The sequence below is a fragment of the Denticeps clupeoides genome, chromosome 20 (assembly GCF_900700375.1).
Source record: "Denticeps clupeoides chromosome 20, fDenClu1.1, whole genome shotgun sequence".
In the NCBI taxonomy this organism is placed as follows: Eukaryota; Metazoa; Chordata; class Actinopteri; order Clupeiformes; family Denticipitidae; genus Denticeps; species Denticeps clupeoides.
Window position 1 is genome coordinate 11,093,290 of NC_041726.1, and position 23,927 is coordinate 11,117,216.

General features: G+C 43.5%; 1 long non-coding RNA gene across 2 annotated transcripts; it reads right to left on the minus strand.

Annotated features, from left to right (window-relative positions):
- Nucleotides 1-12,379: 12,379 nt before the first annotated feature.
- LOC114770682 (uncharacterized) lies at nucleotides 12,380-23,179 on the minus strand. 2 transcript variants are annotated; one of them, XR_003743375.1, is made up of 3 exons: nucleotides 23,042-23,179; nucleotides 22,660-22,796; nucleotides 12,380-12,626 (listed from the first exon to the last, which is right to left on the minus strand). It is a non-coding gene; the product is annotated as an uncharacterized LOC114770682 (long non-coding RNA). The 2 variants fall into 2 exon arrangements; XR_003743376.1 differs by lacking the exon at nucleotides 12,380-12,626 and adding an exon at nucleotides 16,306-16,407.
- Nucleotides 23,180-23,927: the final 748 nt, after the last annotated feature.

Genomic DNA, 23,927 nt, shown 5'->3' on the forward strand with positions numbered 1-23,927 from the left:
GGCTAAGTGCTCTGTGGTGTATGGGCTGAATGGCCTTTGTTTTTTAGCCACTGACCATAAACACCTCAGTATATCTGAGCTGAATGTGGGCATGGTTACATCCCCTAACTTAATCTGAGATGCATGTCAGGGTCCGTGTATGAAATGTTGTTCTTGGGTTATCAATTAAAATTTCGCCAAGCGACAATAACTCCATAAACGCTTAGTATGTAAATTTGGCTTTTACAAACCATGAAAAAATTTGCTGTTTTCTTTGCAAACAAATGCTGTGGAGGCGTGTCCACTGAAGTAGCTGAAGCCACGCCCCTTTTATCATTTCAGTTACAGCTATTAGATGACAAACGGATGCCCTGTCTTGCAGATTTATAGGATCTGTACAGCTAAACATCTTTAAACCTCCATAATTGGTTTTGAGACCAGAGGACAGTCAGCCTAGACAAGCAGGAGCGGGAACGATAACGTGTTGATTTTATAAAAACTGTTTATTGGTATAATTACGATTTCAGCCATATGCTCATTTTTTTTTGTAAAATCGTACAAATAAGGATTTTTGATGTATTTTCTGCAAAAAGAAACTTGTCATTGTGTCATTGACCTCTGGTGCACCATCCATTCCTCTCCACCTTTGTGTGCTGCCCTGCCTGTTAAACACACATTATATAAATACAGTGGCTCCCTGAAGGCATTTTTCATCTTTTAAGTGCACCTCACCATTTTCCTGAAATGAAGCATTGTTGATTAATGATCCGTTTAATTATTACGCCATTAATTGATTAATGATTATCTTTGGTGGCTGAAAAGGCCCGAACGCTCTTGCTGAAAGAGTGTTTTGTGCGTAATTTAGATAGCCGATGTGAAACTGTGGTTTCAGCAAATGCTGGTGCAAAGAGACAGAAACAAAGCGGTGCGCTTCTCTATTAATATCTTTCAGGCTTTCCTGTTAACTGCACAGTCTGAAAAGAGGATCTTGCTCGTGTCGGGTTTCACTTTGTGTCACAAACCAAGATGCCCTTTACGTTGGTTGCACATTGAATGCATGGCCTGCGTTCAGGCACCATTTAAACAGCTTTGTATTTTGATTGCAATTGCATACAGCAGCCAATCAGCCTCTCCTCTTCATGCTTTCTGCTGCTGGAATGCCAAAAAGGATTACGGACAACAATGCAGAAAAGTAATTATCATGCCCAAGCCTACATATACCAGCATGCATTGCATTATCAGCATCCAGCAGACAGGAACAGCTGCTGGGGATTTGCCATGTGATTGGCAGTCGCTGTGGGTTGCTAGGTGATGAAGCAGGAGTTGAGAACAAGTGAACATATAGCGTAGGCTGATGAAAGTTTTGACCACTGGTCTCCATTTCCTGTTGCGCTCACATTTTTAAAGGTGTCTCAGATTTAAAACCTACACTGATGCATAAACATTCTCATTAAGAATCTCTACTGTCTCTAGATGAATTGAGAAATAGAATTTTATCAATTGCTTAGAAAAGTTGTATCAAACAGCTGATATTTCTCTTTGAAAACTTTTGCTTCAAACCAAACCATCACACACACACACACACACACACACACACACACACACACACACACACACACACACACACACACAGGGAGTATTCTTGCAGTCATATATCAGTGAATATAACAATAATATTCTAGCAGTTTATTCAAATTTTTATGAGTATGTATTGCTGATTTATTATGTATAATAGGGGCGGTGGTGGCCTAGTGGCCCCCATAATCAGAAGGTTGCCGGTTCAAATCCTGATCAGCCAAGGTGCCACTGAGGTGCTACTGAGCAAAACACCGTCACCACACACTGCTCCCCGGGCGCCTGTCATGGCTGCCCACTGCTCACTAAGGGTGATGTTTAAAAGCAGAGGGCACATTTCGTAGTGCTACTGTGTGCTGTGCTGCAGTGTTTCACAATGACAATCACTTCACTTTTACTTCAGTAGTATTGAGACACTATTGTACATTCCATCAAAGAAAATATCGAATAGATAATCTTATTATCAGCAGAAGCTCATTACACTTGTCTGTGGGGTTCGTGGCCTTTTAGCCTGATGACACCAAACATGATTTGATACTCATTATTGCTGATAGGTTGCCCATCACACCATGCAACCTCACTACCCTGAGGATCGTGCCTGGAGTGCACGGCTCTGCGAGAATGCAGAGCTTTTCAGTGAAATATTTATACGCTGGAATTATTTCCATGCAGTTTAAGTTAAAATCCTCCATTATTCATCGCTGCTCAATTATTGGTGGGGTCAACTGTACCCCCAAAAAGCCATGCATGCCATATGCGGTGTGATTTAATTTTTGAAACGTGCATGTATATTTAAAAATGTATTTTTATATTTTTGTGGTTCATTCATAGTCCATTGCACTAATCTTGCACTGTTTGCTTACATTTCCGGACGAGGAATGCATTGGATTTTGGTCAGATTGGCAGGGATTCTCATGCTGGTAGTCCACAGCATGTCTTGAGGGCATTGTCACAGTGGCTGCAGGAAATGCTATACATCTTGTGTATGTGTTTTTTTTCCCTTCCTTTTCAATGAGTTTCCCATCCGGTGCTGAGCTGACGCTGCAGGCGTCTCCGAATACACACTGTAGCAGCCTGTGCTATTCTAGCACTCAGTCTAATTCTGACATTCATCCCACAGAGCAGCCCGCTGAGCAGCAGTCACCTGTCTCTCTACACTCACTCGCTCTCTCTTTACGTCTCCTCTTATTTGCACGCCCCCTGGCTCTCTATACCTATTTTTATCCCTTCCTTTCAGAAGAAGACTTTTTTTTTTTTTTTTTTTTTTTTTTTGTTTAAATGGTGTTACTCACTACCACCACCACCACATCCCCCTCCCCCCAACCTCTCAACAACCACATGTCCTCACCCCCGCACACCCCTGCAGGGCTTGCTCAGATAGTACAGCCCGGCCGGTCTCGCGCCAGCCTGCCTCGCTCTCTCTTTGCTCTCTCTCTTTCTCCTTATAAGGGCAAAATGCATTGAGAGAGAGTGGGGTGGGGGTGGGGTGGTGGGGTATTGGCTGGCTGTACCAGCTCAGGGATGGCAGGTAGGGGACAGCGGCCTGCTGAAACGTGGAGCGGGAGGGAACGCAAGCGATAGAGAGTGGAAAGGGAAGCTGCAGGATGGAATAGGCGAGGACTGCAGGGAAATGGTCCTGAAAGGACAGCGCCCATGTTGAGGAGAAGTGGTCCAGCTCTACACTGTAAAAATAAATAAATAAATAAATAATACCAATTGCACCTAACATTTTTAGTAGGTTCAATTGAAGTTGTGTAAACTATTTTCTTTTTGTTGTGCTTATCACATCTAAATGTAGGCCCAGGTTAAAATCTAACATTATGTTAATTGAATGTTCTATGCTGATTAAACATGCCTAGTTAGGCCAACAAGCAGACTCAAATGATGTTGTGTTGACTAAATCTTCCAAATGAACTGAATGGTACATTTTGAAGAAAAAATTCTGGCTACTTTTACTGAAATCTGGCTAGTGACCTGTTGCACCTAAAATTTTTTGTTGGTCTAATTGTGCTTATCCCAAGCACAATTTGAATATCCCAAATTGAAATATTTTGTGGAGGACTTCTATTGCACCAGGAACAAGAAAGATGCTTGTTCTGAAGACTAAAGAACCTGAAATACAAAAAGGAAAATATGTTAATAACTGATTGCAGTTTGTAGTTCACAACCTTACAACAACCACAGTGAATTGTACCAATAAAAATGTCCGTATAGGAATTATAACCCTTTTTTTTTCAGACAATATAACATTAAGGAGTCAAAACATTAGACAAGCTCAGTGGCATACTTTGCAAGTAGCCTTTGAAATTCATGTAACATAAGTAAATGTTAGTGGTTCCATTAACTATGGTTTCCAGATTTCATCTTGGGACAAACACCTTAGTGGTGGGGTGGGGGTGCTAGGGGAAAAATTCCACTTGCGAGAGCATGGGGTATGTGTGTGTCTGCTAGCTAACATTCCAATTGTGCACGCGGGTTGGGGTGGCGTGATGTAGTTGTTAGCGGTACTTCCACCAATTGAATCCACTATGACTGAATAGGTGTGTAGGAGGGCAGTGGTGGCCTAGGAAGCGCCCCCGTAATCAGAAGGTTGCCGGTTCAAATCCTGACCTGCCTAGGTGCCACTGAGAGCGTGTGCCCATCAGTGTTGAATGTGCCAGTTTCCATGAGAGTGCGAAAATTAAGTAATACACACACTGTCCTGTTTGTTGTCCCCCTTATCTCCAAATGTTCACTGTTTCAGGTCAGGTTTGAGTAAGTATCCTTCCATCTGCTTCCCTTACAAAAATGGAAAACCTGACAATTTGTCTAAGTGGGGACACTTGCTGGTCCCCAGATGGTAAAAGTCTGTATTAAATATTTAAATTTCTAATGAATCTATTACTCTTTGCTGTTGAACAGAAAACAAAAATATTCTGAAATAATGTTTCAACTGGATTGGGTTAGATTATAAAATTCTTGTTACAGAGGTATTAAATATTTATTACCCTTGGTCCTCAAAAGCAAATGTGTGTGTTTAGAGGGGCTGGTGGAACAGATGGACTCAACGTAATTTGTGTACATTTCTGTGTATTTTGAGACCACGATCCAAACAGGTGGTCGCGTTGCACATTGTGCTCTGACAGTTCTTATTGACTGTATCCAATCAAACATCACTCCCCATCACAGACGACGCGTACAGGAAACGGGGAATTGTGGCTCTCTAATCAGGCTAATGAGGGCCACCGTTTGGCAAGACACCGCCTTGAGTCACAATCATCTGCAAAATGTCATGGCCATCGATCAGCAGGCAAGAGGACAGAAGTTTAATGGATTCTGTCCCTATGGATGACATTATGAACAACGTGTACAACATCTTTAAAAAAAATGTCAATTTTAGTAATAAAACCCCATGCATGGAATCGCGTGGTACGTGTGCCTAGTGACGGGTCATAAGTATAATCAATGGGTCAATTTCTATAGATCAGTGGAGGTGGGCTGTGATTCATAATCTGGAGTCACTGTAAATGCAAGGTGTTTTTATATTTACTCCTGCCCACCACGATGTGTTGCTAACATGTACAGAGTAACAGAAAGGGCCAGTTTGGGGTTTAATGGGGACAGTGCACACACTTTTCACTGCCTTTTTGCCTCTTATTGTTATGCTGGTCGGTTAGTCATTTGTCATTATTTCAAATTTCCCATTTGTGGGACTAATAAAGGATCGTCTTATCTTATCTCTTCACCTCTGGTCCATTATGTCAAATGGAGAAATAGATACCATACATTTACTTGTTATTTAAAAATGGAAGAACTTTGTTGTGAGTGTTATGGAAATGACATTTTGTTGAGTTTCTTTTAGAAATCTCATGACATGCTAGCCTGCTTAGTGTGCTGTTGTGTATGTGTGTATGGAGGAGGCCAAGCTTGTTGGCTCAGCTGCAGTGCCTCCCCCGAACACTTCACGCCTCCACTTCAGAAAGGGAGAAGAGAGGAGAAGACAGGAGAGATGCTGGGAGGGGTGAAGGTGTGAAATGTTGAATGGTGGCGCTCATCGTTCGCTTGTTTGTCTCAGTGTGGCGTCGCTACCTGTGACTGACAACAGCCCATCCTCACAGTCTGGTGTGTGCTTTTTTAACACCCTCCTCACTCCCTGACAGAATGAGACCAAGTTGCATGATGAGTTTTGCTCCTGTTATGAAGAAGGGTGGGGGTCTCAGATAAAAGCGGTTTGGGACTTGGGGGGCCATAATGATGCCAAGAAGATGCAAATCCATTTAGTCACAGGTCCCCCGGAACAGACGGCAGAGAAAATGGAGCAAAGAATTAAACAAATAAAGGATGAGTGCAAAAACCAACAGCCTCTGTCACATGTCTGGGAGGGGTTTTGGGGTTGAAGAGGAACGTTATCTTCAAAAAACATCTGCTCTGCTAATCTGTCTCAACCTGTGGGCTTCACTAATTTACCCATGATTCCTTGAGTGCCCCTCATGGGGTCCCTGGATGGCACACAGAGCCTCAGAAATGAGAGGAAAAAAATAAGCTGGATTAGGATCTTTGCTGATAAGGCTGTAACACACATTCCTGTATAGCTACACCACCAGGGGACAGAATATTAGAGTACAGCCCAGCATCAAACAACAACAGAGAAAGAAATTATGGTGCTATGGTTCTCAGTACGGATGAGCAGGAGGTTCTGTGTGAAGTCTGAAGAGGGCTGTTTGAGTGCAAAATTATTATCAATAATGCAACACTGTCACAGGCGATGGTGTGAATGGATGGACGCACTCGCACGACTTGGAACAAAAACAGGGGATTTAATACATAACACACGATCAGACTAGACAACAATCCACGACCCGACGAGGACGCGAAATTCTAGGCGTACATTTATAATCACACACACATTTCAAGCAATCGGGGCAATCAGGAACACTACATCGACAACCTACAAACTCTGGACCGAACCACAGAACCGGAGTCAGACCATGACAAACCTGTTGGTAAAAAAGTGTGGATGTGGCAGGTAACTTCGTATTTTCCACATTCTCATGTCCGTTATGAGGTAGTGCTTAAGAAGATCTGCCAGGGAATCTAATATCGTACATAATATTTCACGGGAAATAAAGCAATTCATGCAATGTGAGTTGATTAGTAATTCAGTGACTAATTCAGGAAACTGATTCAGATTCAAACGGTACTGACTGTAACGCCCAGCTCTGCCAAAAAGAGTCCATTGGGAGAGTGAACGCCACTCACATTCTTGCTCATCATTTATAAAATGCTTAGTTGTTTAGTGAACACTGTTTTTTTTTTGTTGTTACAGCACATAACATCCCTATCCCCACCCTTACAAAATGTGCAACCTCCATTGTACCCCCTCAAATGTGTAACACAGTGTGTATTTTGCTAGCCCTCATTTCTTGAGCCCATGCCCATCCTGGGGTAAGGACACAGCTGCTGCTCTTATGGGCCCGAGACTCCATATGGAGAGGGAGCCCACCCAGCATCTAAAACACATTTTTTACGCCCCACTTACGGCCCCATCGTTACTTACCTCTATTCACAAGCGATTTATTTTAAAATGTTAAATAACATTTCAAATAAACAACATAAATAACAGTAAAATGTTGGTTGAACTGCGCCATTCTTCTTCATTGGTTGGGCAAACTGAGCCACCTTGATTTTTTAATCTCCCGACCTTTCGTCGCCTCCGCCAAGAAATAATTGTAAGGAAAACTCAGCACAGAGATTACCATCCTCACATTTGTTTAGCATTGCACAATGGGTGTGTATAAGTGTGTGTGTGTGTGTAGAGTAATTAAGTGCAGTGAGTAAGTTGGTAAGTGTGTGTATAAAGTGGGAGATAAAGACGAAGCGCTGGGTATTAATTAAGCTTTCAGAGTGATGGAGCGGCTCCTTTGTGGCTGTACTACACATGAATTGTGTAAGAATGTCCGGAACCCGACGGTCTCTGCTGAAATCAGAAGCGAAGGAGAAAGTGTAGCTTGGGATTCAGAGGTCGTCATCTTAACCTCAGTAAACTCAAACACAAGCATTTACCATCTGTTGTCCTGTCTTACCAAACATGTACAGTCCAAAAGTTTGGACACACCTTCTCATTCAATGTGATTTCTTTATTTTCATGACCATTTACATTGGTAAATTCTCACTGAAGGCATCAAAACTATGAATGAACACATGTGGTGTTATTCACCAACGACAATGTTTGGCGCAGACAGGAAGTTGTGTCTGTGGTTTCTTCCAGGAAAAATACAATTAACCCACTGGTTCTCTCAGGACAGAACTAAAAAAATATGTTTTTTTTTTAAGTCCAATCACCAAGGAACTGCAATGCTTTGCACATTTGTAAACCATGACGGTCGGTGCAGCTACTTTTTTAGGGGAAATTCTCTGTGTGGGGTGCCATTTCCCTGTATGATGAAAATTAATACATATCGCCATTTCTAGCCGCTGCAGGACCACAGACAGGCTAAAGGGAACTCATATTAAAGTTAAACAATCTCACAAAGTCAGGGGACCATTAACTCTAAAAATGTGGGGTGCCAGGGTGCTAGCACCTTGCATCCTTATTTATCCGTCTCACTTCTGCTGTAGTGCGTTATGATTACATATGATCTATGAAATTTTGATCAGTCCTGCCGTGGGGCTATCTAAACCAGTGGTTCTCACAATAAGTACCTCCTCTAAAAAAAAATACCACTATGACTGGCATTACAAGCAAATTTACAAAGGAGGCCATTTTATGACTATATAAATATGACTTAATATACACATTTTATTTTACTGACTGCAGTATTACACAGGTGTAATTTATTCTAAATGTATTCTAAATACACTGGTATGTGGATAGGAATCTGCTAAACAGATTGGTGCCACCGTTGGGAGATTACATATAATGTATTCATATGTATCAATGTATTAACCCACTGTGAGTTCATGAATGGAGCGAATATTGGCCTGAAAGACAAAATCATTGTCTGTGGCCATCTACAGGGTAAGAAAAATCCACCAAATGACCTGCAGGTTCAAATACCACCTACCACCACCGGGGAAAGAGACTGTGAAATGTATAAACATTATACTATATAGTGAATACTGATACGCACTGTGATGGACCAGTCAGCGGTTGTGAGATTCATTACCCCTTTTTCTCCAGAATCGCTAAGAATCACTTCCTTCTACCAGTAGGCCGGGTGGCTGAAACAGAAAGGCGGAAGGTGGTTGCCTTGCCCTTGAGGAGCTGTGTTGGAGAGCTTTTAGGGTGAATAAGGCACATTCTTTTCTCCTCTTCAGAAAGAGGCTCACCTTCGACCTTTCACATCCAATCGCCTGGTGTAATGGGAAACCCCTCTCAGATTGAAAAACAGATATGTGGTTCAGAAGGCCCCACGAAACACATATCACCCTTCTCACACAAACTTTCAACAATAATTGAGCATTATCCAGTTTATAAATATATATTTTAAGAGTCACTGATTGTACAGAAAATCTGTTGCGTAAATGACACGTGTGATCAGTCAACTTGTCAACTAGCTAAACATATTTTGTGTATTTTATTCTGATTGTGAGCTAACTAGACAATTAATGGCCATGATTAAACACATAAGAGAAATGATTACTCAAAGAGCACCACAGCACAGACCCCAGTGCACACAATGAAATGTGTCCTCTGCTTTTAACCATCACCCTTGGTGAGCAGTGGGCAGCCATGACAGGGCCCCGGGGAACAGTGTGTGGGGACGGTACTTTGCTCAGCAGCACCTTGGCAGTTCGGGATTTGAGTGCTAATCTAGTGCTGACCAGAGGAGGATGGGTTCCCCTTTCTGAGCCTTGGTTCCTCTCAAGGTTTCCTCCTCAAGGTTCCTTTCCCTGCCACTGTTGCCTTTGGCTTGCTCATTAGAGGCCTTGAGTGCAATGTGAGGCTTTGTGCCAATGTACATCGGACAAAGTGCAGTAAAAATACAAATTGATTGATGGATTGACAAGCCAAGCCTCTTTGGGCTTTTAGGAGTGTGTGAGCATCTCACTGCGTATTGTCATTTTTCTGCTTAGATCTCATGACCTCAGGGTGAACTGCATTGTTGTTCTGTCATTTCTGATTGGTGCTAATTTGATAGCCCCGAGGTTACGACCGGGTCTGAGGAGGGGAGGGTTAAGGGGGAGGATCCAGACACAATGCTCCATATGGAGAGCTGATGGAGGGGAGACAGGAGGAGGGACAGACGGAGCTTCTCAGCTTTATAGTGACCTCAGGGCAACTGCTTCAGTCTGTTCAGTCCTAGGGGTAGAGGGCTGGAGTCATCGTAACACACAAACACACACAAGTATAATACTGATGTGTGTCTCTGATCGGCCTTCAGTCCGGTACAAACAGCAGCACATGTTTCATCACTGTGGGAGGAAATCCTGGCATCACTCCATTCCTTCCCCAAATCCACGTGACCTGGCCCACAGCCCTCGAGGAGGAGAGGAGAGAAGATGTGGGCAGCAAATGTGTGTCATCACCCCACCTCCCCTTCTCTACCATGCCTAAAATATCATGCCAGCTCCCCTCCCCCATGCTTGGCATTTGCCATGGCACCCCTTCGCCCCATTCTCGTGGCCACGTGGCAGGCTTCATGCTCCATTCATCCCTTGCGCAGAGGACAAAGACGTCAGAGGAGTCGCCGTCGCCAAGGAAACAGTACCATGCACAGAGCATCTCTTAATCCATTTCACTTTTTCTTTCTTTTTTTCCCACCCTGTCGTTCTGTCTTGCTTTCTCGTAATGCAGATGGCTTCATTCAGACTGGGCCAGCTTTTGCTGGCACCCCAGCTTCGCCCACAGCTGGGTATTGAGGGCAGTGGGCTGCTCATGTATCTCTGAGGGGTGGGAGAGGCATGACAGGCCCTAAACCTACTCAAACACCCACCACATGCACAGCAACAATACGACCCAGAGGACATTCGCTTTCTTTCAATAATTTGTATTGGTGCTCTGAATAGCTCTAGATCTGTTTCAGAAAAGGACTAGTCACGTGACTCTTTGTTTTGCTGTCATGTGACCTGAAGACTTGGTTATAAAACTGATTACTTTCCCCACCTAGTGGCCTATTTTGGCCACTGCACTTTCAAAGCTAAACCCATTTAAGGCATTTGGCAGACGGCCTTATCCAGAACGACTTACAACGTGTTACCATTGATGTAGTGATCAAACTTCACAATATGTTCTGTTGTTACGAATTAGTGAGGTTGGCCATTTAGAATCCCAATTATTAAAAAGAAACAAGTAACGGGTCTACTAACTTGGAACAAGTGTTCATTAAGTTTTTCCATTCCATTTTTAACAAGTTCCAAGTTAACAATTTGCCTTCATCAGAAGACCTAAGGACTAAAATTATGATTTTTAAATAGCTGGTATATGATGTTAACGATCAGAATGTTCCTGCTTTGCGGTCTTTATCCTGAAGGGGGCACTGTCTGTCTGTAAGCACAACAGTCTAGAGCAACAGTCTTGATTGTGTGGTTCTGAGTGTTTGTCCACAGGTTTATCTGTCATGCCCAATGACGCCCCTGAGCGAAGCACCACTGCGTTGCTATGACAACCGTTGGCCACTGAACCCATGGGTGGAGACAGGAGATTACAGCACCCGTTAAACCCAGGTACCCTGGAACCCCAGAACGTCAACCCTAACCTTCTTTAATGTTATTGTAAAACTTTGCAAATTGTGTTCTTACTTGTATTAAGTATACTATTGAGGGTATATTATGTCACATCAAATACAATGCAACATACCTGTACAACCCTTCTTCAAAAGTGAAAGTATAAATACACCACTCTGTGCATTTCATGATTATTATAATTTTTATTCATGTTGTATTTATGTAAACTGTTGTGAATTTCTAATTAACAATGGTTTGTATATTTGCGTGGCCTAGTTTTTCTCTAAAATATATGAAAGAATGAGCCAAAAGCCGAACAAATTACATGACAGTGTTCAGTTACACCAAGTCTAAAGTGAAATTACAGCAGACTCACAGATGACTGTTACTGACTAATTACACACTAATGAGCCTATTTACATACACACAAAACCCTGACCTGCGATGGGCACAGCTGGGGTACGGCAGGCGTTTGGTGCTCCAGCTGAAGCACTGTAGCTGCAAAGCCTGACATCTGACAGCAGGCACAGGGATCCAGTCAACAGTGGCACAGTGCCCGACACCACATACACACACACACACACACACACAGTCGCCACAAACTTTGTGAGGTCCAATGAAACACAATTATGCACACTGTGTTCATAATAATATTCTACCTAAGGAAACAAATGTGTCACATGCAGTGATCGCACAGATATTATTTTAAAACAACACAGTGAAAACATTTCATTTTTGACTGGCACAAAAAAAAAAAAAAAAATTACACTAATAACCATAAACAAATATTTTTTGCACAAGCTTCATTAAATGAGCCTTCTGTTGACATGCCTGATAAACAGCCTGATTACTGTCATCAATTCAAATAATATCAGATATAGATATCTGCCAAAAAACATAACAACATATCATTTTTGGCATCGTCTATTGGTATTGCGCTTTTGCATGGACCACAAATGTAACACAACACCACATTTTGAGTGTATTGTAAAGGAAGTGTAGTAAGTTTGCCAATAGGATATTTAGATACACAGTGATTTATAGAAATTATACACATACATAAAAACACAGCGGCCTACATGCTGCATCTGCACAGAAACCTAGAAACTTACACACAGAGGGCATTTTAGCCTGGTAAATACACACAGGGATGTCCACTAAGACATTTCGACGCACACACACACACACACACACACACACACACACACACACACACACACACACACACATTCTTTCATGCACTGAGCTCTTAGCAGGGCTGGAGTGTGTGTGAAGATTTTTTTTCCAGACTGCATTAAGGGAGTTTGCTGCGGCCAAGAGTGGCTCGGTTCTTTGGAGAGGATGGTCGGGCCAAGCTGTCTTATGTAAAAGCTCTTCAGCGGCCATCTTCACACCCACGGACCCCACACACTGCAGCTCGGCCAGACCTGCAGAGGAGGAAGGGCAGAGCGAAGAGGATGAGGGCCCTCACCACACCAGGGAGCTGGAGGAGGGAACGCGCTCCTTCGAAAAGCTCCTGGATGGTCTCAGCACCCCCTCACATCCCTCCATTACCGTCTTCATTACGCCCACTGCGGAGTCACCTGGTCCACCTCTAAAAATAGACTAACTCAAGCATGCTGTCTTTCAGACGCACGCTTGCACAACTTACACGGACAGTCACATATGCAGGTTAGTTAATCATAAAACTAAATAAAAAAAAAAAAAACATAAAATTGGGAGACCCATGCAGTCTGCAGCTTATTCAGTCATATTTCAAGCAGTTCTTACCTCATGGGACTGAACAATCATTTTCATTGATAATGTGATGTCCTACGTTCAGCCGAGAATAACATTGCTAGCGGTAGATTCGCCGTTACGTCAGGATAAAACGCAACAGAGGGATGTAAGGTTGTGCTTTCTTTCCATTGCGCTTCTATTCGACATTTCTTCACCACATACCCGCACACCACGTGATTTACAGCTCAGGAGGAAAAATGATGGACTTGTGTATGTGTAAAATACAGCAGGTTCATTATATGCTTTGGTTGTACAGTTGTCATTAAGATAAGATAAAATAAGATGATCCACAAGTTTGAAATTTGCATTGTCGTGGCAGAAAGTGGACCGTAAAAGAAGCCAAATTAAAAAGAATGACATCCACACCAACATTACAGTACAAAAGAACAAAAAATTCAAACAATCTGAAAATCTAAACATGGATGAGTGTTCTTAAAAATCTTAATACATACAGTACAGGCCAAAAGTTTGGACACACCTTCTCATTCAATGTGTTTTCTTTAGTTTCATGAAAAGTGGAGACCTGGCCTCCACAGTTACCGGACCTGAAGCCAATCGAGATGGTTTGGGGTGAGCTGGACTGCAGAGTGAAGGCAAAGGGGTCAACAAGTGCTAAACACCTCTGGGAACTCCTTCAAGACTGTTGGAAAACCATTTCAGATGACGACATCTTGAAGCTCATCGAGAGAATGCCAAGAGTGTTCAAAGCAGTAATCAGAGCAAAGAAACTAGAATATAAAACATGTTTTCAGTTATTTCACCTTTTTTTGTTAAGTACATAACTCCACATGTGTTCATTCATGGTTTTGATGCCTTCAGTGAGAATCTACCAACGTAAATTGTCATGAAAATAAAGAATGAGAAGGTGCATCCAAACCTTTGTCCTGTACTGTATATTTGAACAGAGTTGATATATATATATATACATACTGCACCTACGAATTAGCTGAATGAATAAGCTGAAACTGAAGCAGCCACTGGTGATGCGCGTGACAGTGTATTTCTTGGTACCAGTTCCAGGCCTGGGTACATGGGGAGGATTGCATCAGGAGGGGCATCCAGTGAAATATTTTTTCCAGATCTTTGTGCGGCCAGCCTGACAGGTTGCAGCCGAAAGGAGACACCAATTAGCTTCTAAACAACTAGCTTATACAAGTTTATAACCACTATTGAATAATACGATAATAATGCTTTAATATAGGAAGGTTTCAGGAGAATTAAGTCCACAGAGGGGGTTCTATAACTTTTCCTTGTTTGGTGATGATTGGTGGAATTTTTTAGACAAGGCTACCTTCTTCCATTGCTTCATTGTACAATTTAGATGCTCAGATACTCGTTATCGCAGCTTTCATTTAAATTTACAGCATCTCTCAGATACCCTTATCCAGAGCAACTTACAATCAGTAGTTACAGGGACAGTCCCCCTGGAGACACTCAGGGTTAAGTGTCTTGCTCAGGGACACGATGGATTTGAACCTGGGTCTTCTGGTTCACGTTCACTTTCACTTTCATAAGTGAACAGGGGTCGTAGGTGACCGCTCTGCTGCTCCGTACCTCTGTACACAACAAGCAACATTTTAAACATTTTTAACATCTCATTTTGTCCCTGGTCATAGTCACTCTTCATTTCACCCCTCGGTTAATGTTCTGGCTGAGGCATTGTGGGCTGTTTCCAATGAAATCAATAACTTCCCCTTTGTAAATTATCTGCCACTTCCAGTAGCTTGACAATTCAAATCAGATAGCTATTAAAATTTCACTTCCTCCTCCCTGTGGATGGCAGAACACCACCTTCCAATCAACGACGTCACTTCGTTTCGGAAAACTCAAGCAGTGTGATAAATCTCCAACTTGCACACGCCTTCCCTGTCTGTGCAAAAACCCTTCACACAACTCTGATGTCATAACTCACCTCCAGCAGCCCCTCTGAAAGCTGGGGGCCGCCATTCATTCACCTACAGTAGCAGATGAAGGAAACGACTAGAGGCTACAGACTGGTCGCCGGAGATAGAAGGGGAAGAACCAGACACTAGGAACTGGGTTATAAGCAAAGTCAAAGCTATGGCAGCACCTCACAAGGGTGAGAGGAGCTTACTGAAAAAGGACAAATAACTTGAAGTTGTCACGTCCATGCGGGCATGACGCGGCGGGTGCACGGAGAAGAGGACGAAGAGTGACGAGGAATGAAGGACGCTTTCACCTGACATCACGAAACTGGGGTTTAATGGTGGAACACAAGACAGGGGAGACATCCGAGACGTTGACATTAGTGAACACGGAACATAACGTTAAAGACCTGACGGCGAACAGAAACGAACAGGGCAGCTTTATACATTTGACACAGGTGAGAACAATTAGGGAACATTACACATGACAACAATGAAACCCCGGTCCGGATCCTGGACCGGAGTAACCCCTTTTCGGACCGGATCGTGACAGAAGTTATCTTCATTTTAACCTGTAGATGTTAAAAAGGGAACGACCTGATAAAGGCGACCCCCTCATCCATCCCCCTGCCAAACTTTCCACATAGCGGAACTTTGGCCACCAATCTCTCCAAACAGATATAAAGAGTAAAATTGACATTAGTCAGACTCTTTAATAATCATTTCGCCATGATTCATTGTTTGCTGTCCCAATGTCACAATGAGACAAAGGCAGAAGCAGACCTCAGATTGTATCATTTGATGTTACTTTGATATTTTCAATGCTGGACCTCAGATTAACATTAAAAGTGAATCCAATTGGCCGTACTTTGAGGGGCAGTGGGTGCCGCTGAGCAAAGCACCGTCCCCACACACTTCTCCCCGGGCGCCTGTCATGGCTGCCCACTGCTCACCAAGGGTTGTGTCACCATGTGCTGTGCTGCCGTGTTTCACAATGACAATCACTTCACTTTCACTTTGCATAGTAATTATTCTTTATTGCAGAGGGCGAAATGTGTCCATTAAAAAAAAGTCAAGACAAATATTGACAAATGTCTCTCCAGTAAAGACAAATATCTGCACATATATAGAGCTGAAAAACACAAATTAAAGATGCAATAGAAATAGTATCTAAGGATAGAGGAATAAAATCCCCCACCTCTTCTCAGCGGACATCAAGGTGGCGTTCTGCCTTCCATTTCTTTGTTTTCTACTCCACCCTCTCCCTCTTTTCCCAGTCCCCCTGATTTCCATTGCTCCGTCTATAAATAGGAAAGTGAGCATCCCTGACACCGCAGCACCCACCCTTTTCTCTCTCCACCCGCCCTCACCCGCTGCGAGTGGATCAATAGGAGGGAATTATTGAGCTGGGCGGAGGATGAAATTCTCTCATGTGGATGGTGCCTGTCGCCGCGTGCCCTGTGAAGTATAGGTTGTAGCTACGGCGTCACCCTGGCAACAAGCAACATAATGCTTTGTGGTGCACTGCTTCAGACAACGCCACCTGGGAGGAGACGGGGGAGATGGTTGGAGAAAAAAAATATTAAGATGGATGTGTTCTTCACAGCAGAAACAAGTTCTTCCAGGTTACGTGTATTAAGGAACGGTGTTATAGCACTCGTGGAGAGAGTAGCGTACGGTACAGAAATCCAGAAATAGTGAGGGGGGAGGGGGGCATTTCTCAATGAAAAATGTACGGCCTGGTTTGAGGGCATTTCTGTTATAATTGGATTTGACATCTTCTTGACAGATCGCTGGTCCTACATCGGCTGTCTGTGATGAATGGGGGTGGTGAAGCTTCAGATGAGACCATATTGGGAATGAGCTTTACACACATGTATGGATCCTGAACAAGGTCATTTGCTGGTCATTCAAAAAAAAAAAATCCCATTTAATGTACATCACATAAACACACACATATGAAATGAGAATTATTTGCAATTATATATAAAATATGAGTAAACAATATACATGAGCAGTATACATACATACATAAAAACATATTACTACTATTACCATAATGATAATAATAATAATAATAATACACACATACACACACAAATATATAAAATGTATTATGTATTCTTATAGTTTTGTCATTATTTTAGGTTGTTATTATTATTGTGATTATTATTATTATTATTGTGGTTGCTTTTACACATTTCTTCCACAACAGATTTGTATTTGTATTGACTTTTATATCCATAAAATAACAGGGTGACAACGTTGTAAAGCCATGCTCCATTACGGGTGTCAGCTGTGTAAATGTAACTTTATCCTGTGGATCGATACGTGTTCCACTCCAGTTTTTACAGTAAACACACACACACACACTGTAGTGAAGGGGCACCTGTGTGTTGCTGCCCACCCCCATCTCTTTGATATACACTGGGCTTTAATCTACTTTCCGCCCTTTGAAATGGAAATCCACAGCACCTTCGCTTCCTCCTCCCAACACCCGTCGCTTGCCTGTGTTCAGACCCACTCTCCGCCAGCTGGCCCGGCCACGATCCCCGACACACTCCCCAACACCCCCCGCCTCACACACACACACCGACACACACAGGTCTGCCACCTGTTATTGGCACGGAAAGAAAAATGGAGCACCTGTAGCCGCTCGTGTGAACGGTGTGGTGAACATGGTCGGTAATTGCGGGCTGAAGAACAGTCTGCTGAACTCAAAACATTGGTCCTTCCCCAACAGTGAACCTGTTGCACTCCGAATGTTCTGTTGCATGTTTTTGTTCACTTAGTTATAATGCAAGCATTGATGTGATATATACAGATCTATTATTTCTCAATAAATGGGTATAATATATAATACAAATAATAAAGTAAAGTGAAAAAGTCAAGTGATTGTCACTTGTGATACACAGCAGCACAGCTCACGGTGCACACAGTGAAATTTGACCTCTGCATTTAACCCATCACCCTGAGTGAGCAGTGGGCAGCCATGACAGGCGCCCGGGGAGCAGTGTGTGGGGACGGTGCTTTGCTCAGTGGCACCTCAGTGGCACCTTGGCGGATCAGGGTTCGAACCGGCAACCTTCTGATTATGGGGCCGCTTCCTTAACCACTAGGCCCCCACTGCCCCAATAACACATAGATGATTTGCAGTACTGATCATATTTGTAGGAAATGAAAAAACAATATCGAATACAACAATGTTTAGAGCCATTATAATATGATATAATAAGGAAATGTAAGCTTAGGAAAGGGAACAACAATGCATGTGCACTCTCTGCTCACATGCTCACATTGCTAGATCATAAAGTTGAAGAGGATGTGTTGGTGTTGGAATTAATAACATTTTTCAAAATGAAATTATCTCTATGTATGGGGCTCTGCTCACAACAATAAAATTGACTCTAATCTTGTTTTCAGCAACACGCCATTATTTTACCCCTATATATAACGCTGGAAATTAAAGACATTTGTCAAGAAAATATGATGCTTCAGTATAATTTCTTTTGTCTCGGACGTGCATGAGAAGCAAAGCCGAGAGCTGAATCAGGACAATGTTGCACCTGCTGGTGGAAGTAGCCTAGTGGGTAACACACTCGCCTATGAACCAGAAGACCCAGGTTCAAACCCCACTTACTACCATTGTGTCCCTGAGCAAGACACTTAACCCTGAGTGTCTCCAGGGGGGGACTGTCCCTGTAACTACTGATTGTAAGTCGCTCTGGATGAGGCCGTCTGGTAAATGCTGTAAATGTAAATGCACCTTCCCAACTGGATGTGACCCGTTGTTTGGTCAGGGGAAGGGTCCAGTCTCTGGGGATGAGGCGGACAGAGCTGGAGAGACGTTCTTTTTTTTTTTAAGGTGATGGAATGTTCACTGTTAGCATTCCCTGTTTGTCTCTCTGTCAGTCCAGGGGTAGACCTTTCAGGGGGATGCTGCAGAACCTTTTCTGTGCCCTGGAGAGTCCACGTTGTTGCCATGGAAACTGGGTCAGGTCTGCAGCGCGGGCTGGAGGGAGGAGGGACGTGCGAGCGTGTGACAGGTGCTTGAGGAGGAAATGCGCGAAGAGCGGAAGAATGAGAGACAGCAAGGAGAGGATAAATTATGTGTTATGGTGGATTCCGAGGATAGCTGGCAGGGAAGCTGTTGTAGGGGGAGGGGCCTGGAAGAAATGCTCTGATGTCAGTTCTGCCTGAGGGAGAGCGAGAGGTGAAAGGCACTGTTGCTTAGTGGTGACATCAGCCTTTTATCTGCCTGTCCAACATCACAAAAGTGTATATTTACATTCTTTATCTCCTTATCCAGATCGATTCACAGCACCTATGGAAAATTGGGGTGAAGGTAATTGTAGGTTTAGGCCTTCCAAATGTTGAACAATCCAGACACCTGATATAACATATGACCCTGTGATGGACTGGTACCCTGTTGTCCTGGCCTCTTGTCCCAAATATTGCTGGTAGAGGTTCTAGTTTCCTGACCTTGATGAACAGATTTGAAAACTGATGGATGATGTGTTGTGCTCACCAATAACTACACTGTTGTTTCCACTTAGTTTAACATTGAATTAACTAATGTTTTACATTGATCTGCCCATCCAGATGAGTTCAGACTTATGACTTGTGACATCAGCAGAATGATTGTTAGTCACAGGCTACTACTGACCATATATTTTAAAATGCATAGGCGTATGTGTCATCTGTTGGCTGTGACCGTGCTGACCTCTATTGATCCACTTGTAATACTGAAAATGAATAAAAAATGTTTAGGCTGGGCTGTTATGGAGGGACACAACCCTACCCATTGAAACTTTGCCAGCGGGGGCTATGATGGATCAAAACATAAATGCTAAACCCGCTCTCTAATAAAAGATGAATGAAAAATACCTACTGAGCTCTATACTGAGTCTAATGTGTGGCTAATGCAAATGAATGGTCTATTCCTTATTGAAGGTCTACCTTGTTATTTTCTCTGCACATTAATCCAGGGATATCTGAGGCCAAAGCCTCCAGAGGCTCTGAACAGAAATTATTCCAGTCATGGCCTGTAGTGACAGATTGGGACCACTGTAGGTATGAGGAGGTGCATTTAACCTATTATGTATTACAAAAAGTCACAAAGGAGGACTAGAGGTCAAGAGTCATAAAATTCACCCTTTGGGGAGAAATCTTAGTTGGCGAACTGGCTGGTTGACCTTTTTTTTATGGCTTATTGTGCTGGAGAGTATAATTCATGGTTGGTGGACACTTTCATCCACCTACATCCATCGTTCTCCTCGCCCCTCCATGCTATCAGCAGTAATTAGTTGCCCATCACTGGTTTCTGTGGCTGTCATTGCAGCTAAGAATTGCTGCATTATGGAGTCTGCAGACCCATTCCTCATTTCACCATGGAAGGACGATGGCACAAATTAGCCACGCCCACGAAATGATTAAGACGGGGGAGGCGAAGGGGTCATACATTCACCCGTTTCCAGGCGACGGCTCCATTAATCCTACCTGTCATGGGAGGAGGGAATGGGACTGTCTGGGAGATGGTTGACTGGCCTTTTATCTTCACCCGCTTTGGTGCAATAAATAGATCTTCTACTGGAGATATGCAGTAGAGAGCAATATCCTGGGATGGGCTTTTATGTCTTACAATTCTGGATAAATCTCTAGGGACATTTTTACTTTGATAGCAACAGAGACAAAGCAAACCCTGCCGCTGTTCCTGCTGCAACCGAGGTTGATTTTAAAACCCGCATCACAAAACCGTAGCTGTGACCTGCACCCGGCCGCACCGTCTTTCTGTCGTTTGCAAACCAAAATGGCAAACAATGACCCTCTACAGGTCAGGTCGGGGGTGGACATTTTGTCGGATTTGATTTGGTTAACCATTGTTCTTCCTTTTGTTGCACAAATAAAATGAAAAGGTCATGGGCTGTGAATTGCTGCATCCACAGCGATCGGGCGCTTCGCCGTTGACCTCACGATACCCACACTGATGCGGGCACATCACACTTCCGCTAATGTTTGTGCGCGGTCCAATTGTCGCCTAATTATTACCGCTCATAATTAGCGGGCAGAGCAGATTCCGGCTCTCCAGACACTAATTAATTTGTTTTCCTCACAATGGAGGTCTGCTGGAGCGAAAGAGAGAGGCAGGCAGCGGCGAGGAGGAGCGGAGGTGATTCATCAGCGGCGATCTGCGAGAGCGTGATGGCCAAATGGAGCTTGAAGCATGTCGGCGCCACTTGGTGCGATGCTAGCATGTTTGCTAACCTCGTACTTGGCACGCGCGTTTTTTTCGTCTGCATCATTAATAAGGAAAGTGGTTTTGCACCGTAGGCTACAGTGACAGCCCAGGCCATGCTTTTACTTCACAGGAGGGTTGATAGCATTTTAGCATTTTTAAAAACAACATTCGAAGTGTTCTTTTGAAAATAGTTTTTTCAATAAGTTTTTGTTAAAACCCAATTAAGTCTTCTGTGTATGAGAAATAATTGCACAAGCAGCAGAAAGATACTGGGTAAGTAGTTAATTCTTTCTCTGAAAGATACAGATAGCTACCAAGAAGTCACTACTCTACTATACATCCATGGAAGTAGGGCGCTTAGTGTTCCAGAAATTACTTTGTTAGCAATTAGTAGGTTAATATTATCTTCAATTAGTAAAAATAGCTACAGTTACCACTGTGAATGATGCAAGGAAATGAGCGCATAAATCATATTGTTACTTCCATTAGGAAGACAGTAGCAGCGTACATAACACTCTCAAACATAACAAAGGAACACGAAAAAAGGCCAATGTCAGATTCCATTCAAAAATGCTAACATTAAGGACCGAATGGCAGGGCAGCGGTGGGGTCAGCTTCAGAATGACCCCTGTTATACAAAGCAGCCTTTTTCATGAGTACAGTGCATAAAATGTCCCTGGGAAACTGGAGGCCTTATGAGGGCATACAGAGCTTCCGACTCGCCTAATTCAAGCTTTGGCACCCGCCTGTAGTCTGATTCAGACGGCGTGAAGTTTCCCCCTCCACCCCTCCTCAGCAGGACAGCGAGAAACACTGATGCATGACACTTGTTCAGATGTCTCTCTTAACCCGCCTCGAAATATGCATGAAGGTGAGACAAGGGACAAATTACACACTTCCTGTCTACCAGCAGAGAGGAGAGCCGGGCAGACTTGTGATTGACAGGAGGCACAAAGACTGGGAGAGATGGAACAAGCAGATCAAATGCAAATCAAGTATTGTGAGACACAACACACTGTGTAACGTCTGGACTAAGGGCTTACATTTTAAACCAGAGATGAACGAATGTGCACAATGCCACGCCATGAGCACAGCAACATGTTTAGAAGTGTGGAACGACCCCCGGAACAAAGGGCATGATCTTAAAGATTCACTGTCACTTCTTGTCAAAATTGCTGCGACACACAAGCGGAGAGATCTATTCCGACTCCTCTATTCCAGGCAGGCAGGGTCTAACATTTAAACAACAATTTTTGAATCTGTTGAGGGCGATTCATCACCACGCTCAGAACTATTCTCCAATTTATTTGTGGTAGTAGCCTAGTGGGTAACACACTCGCCTATGAACCAGAAGACCCAGGTTCAAATTCCACTTACTACCATTGCGTCCCTGAGCAAGACACTTAACCCTAAGTTGCTCCAGGGGGGGGACTGTCCCTGTAACTACTGATAGCAAGTTGCTCCGGATAAGGACGTCTGATAAATGCTGTAAATGTAAATTTGTGTGAATGAGAGGTTGCGTGCACGTATTTCCTGTCCGATTGACTGGATGGTTACCTTGAGCTGAGCATCAATGCTCTCCGGGAGTCCTGCATGACCTTCAGCGGGTAAGGGACACGTCTTTCTTTCTTTCAGGAGGTGAATGATGGCAGTGCTGACCTCCAGGGCTGCCCTCTGATCCTGCTGCATGTCCCCTGCAACAGACACACACAAGGATGAGCTGTCTACACCACCTTTACAAAAAGTGGGTTTGATGCAGTCATCCTGTGATGTGTGATACACTACATGCAGATGTTATTTTTTTTACTAAATAAGCTAAAAGGAAACCAATGCGGCACATATATGAGTTACTAAAAATCTATTTTCACGAACAGATGGAAAAGGTGCCTGAGACATTTGTTTATCGCCTAAATGTAGCATTTTTATTTTGGGACCGCACCTCCACTAGCGCATATTCGATGCAAATTTCCAACAGCACCTGCTCTTCTGGCGTGTGGACGTTAACCGCATCTCCGAGGGCATGTTGTCGTTTTCGGCGCGCCGCGCCGGGAGGCGGCCCTCCTGACCGACGTTCACCGCCGGCCAATGAGGAAGCGTCCGCTGCGCTTTCGACCAATCGGACGGCGCGGTGGGCGGTCCTTGCGCGAACCTCGTCGGCCGGGGAGACGCTCGCGGGCCATTCATTTGCGGCGTGACGGAGGAGGAGAGCGGCTCGTCGCGAACTGCAGTTGCCAGAATTTCTTTCACTTCAAGGAAACACGGAGAGGCGCGAAGGGATAAAGGCAGCTTTAAAAAAAAAAAGGGAAAGAAAACACACACACACGAAAAAGGACTGGGTTCTTCACTCGCGGTTTCTGGGTAAGAGTTTCTTTTTGTTTGTGTTAATGTTGCTCCATATTGGTATAGAAAATGTACGAACATATATATGTCTGTAAACCAGTTCTTTATTAAATGTTTCCTGTAGTCTACTGTAGACACTGTTTTTTTTTTCTGGTCACCACCATGCTCATATGACCTGGCAAGATTCTTGTTATGCATTTTTCATCGCTCCGCCCATGCAATTAAAACAGAACGATTGCGCTCATTGAAAAACAATTCGATAGGTTATAAAGCAGCTATGTGAGTGTGCATAAAATGACCAGCAGAGCAACATGGCCCAGTGTGATCTGACCACGAGTAAACGTTTCCAGCTGCCTGTGTGGATGGCCACTAGCCATCACTGCAATCATTGGACTGGCACTAATATGTATGCAGCTTTCTTATTTCCATCGCCAGCAAAACCTGTTTTCGAATCATGCTGTTCGGCAGCAGAAAAACAAACGGGG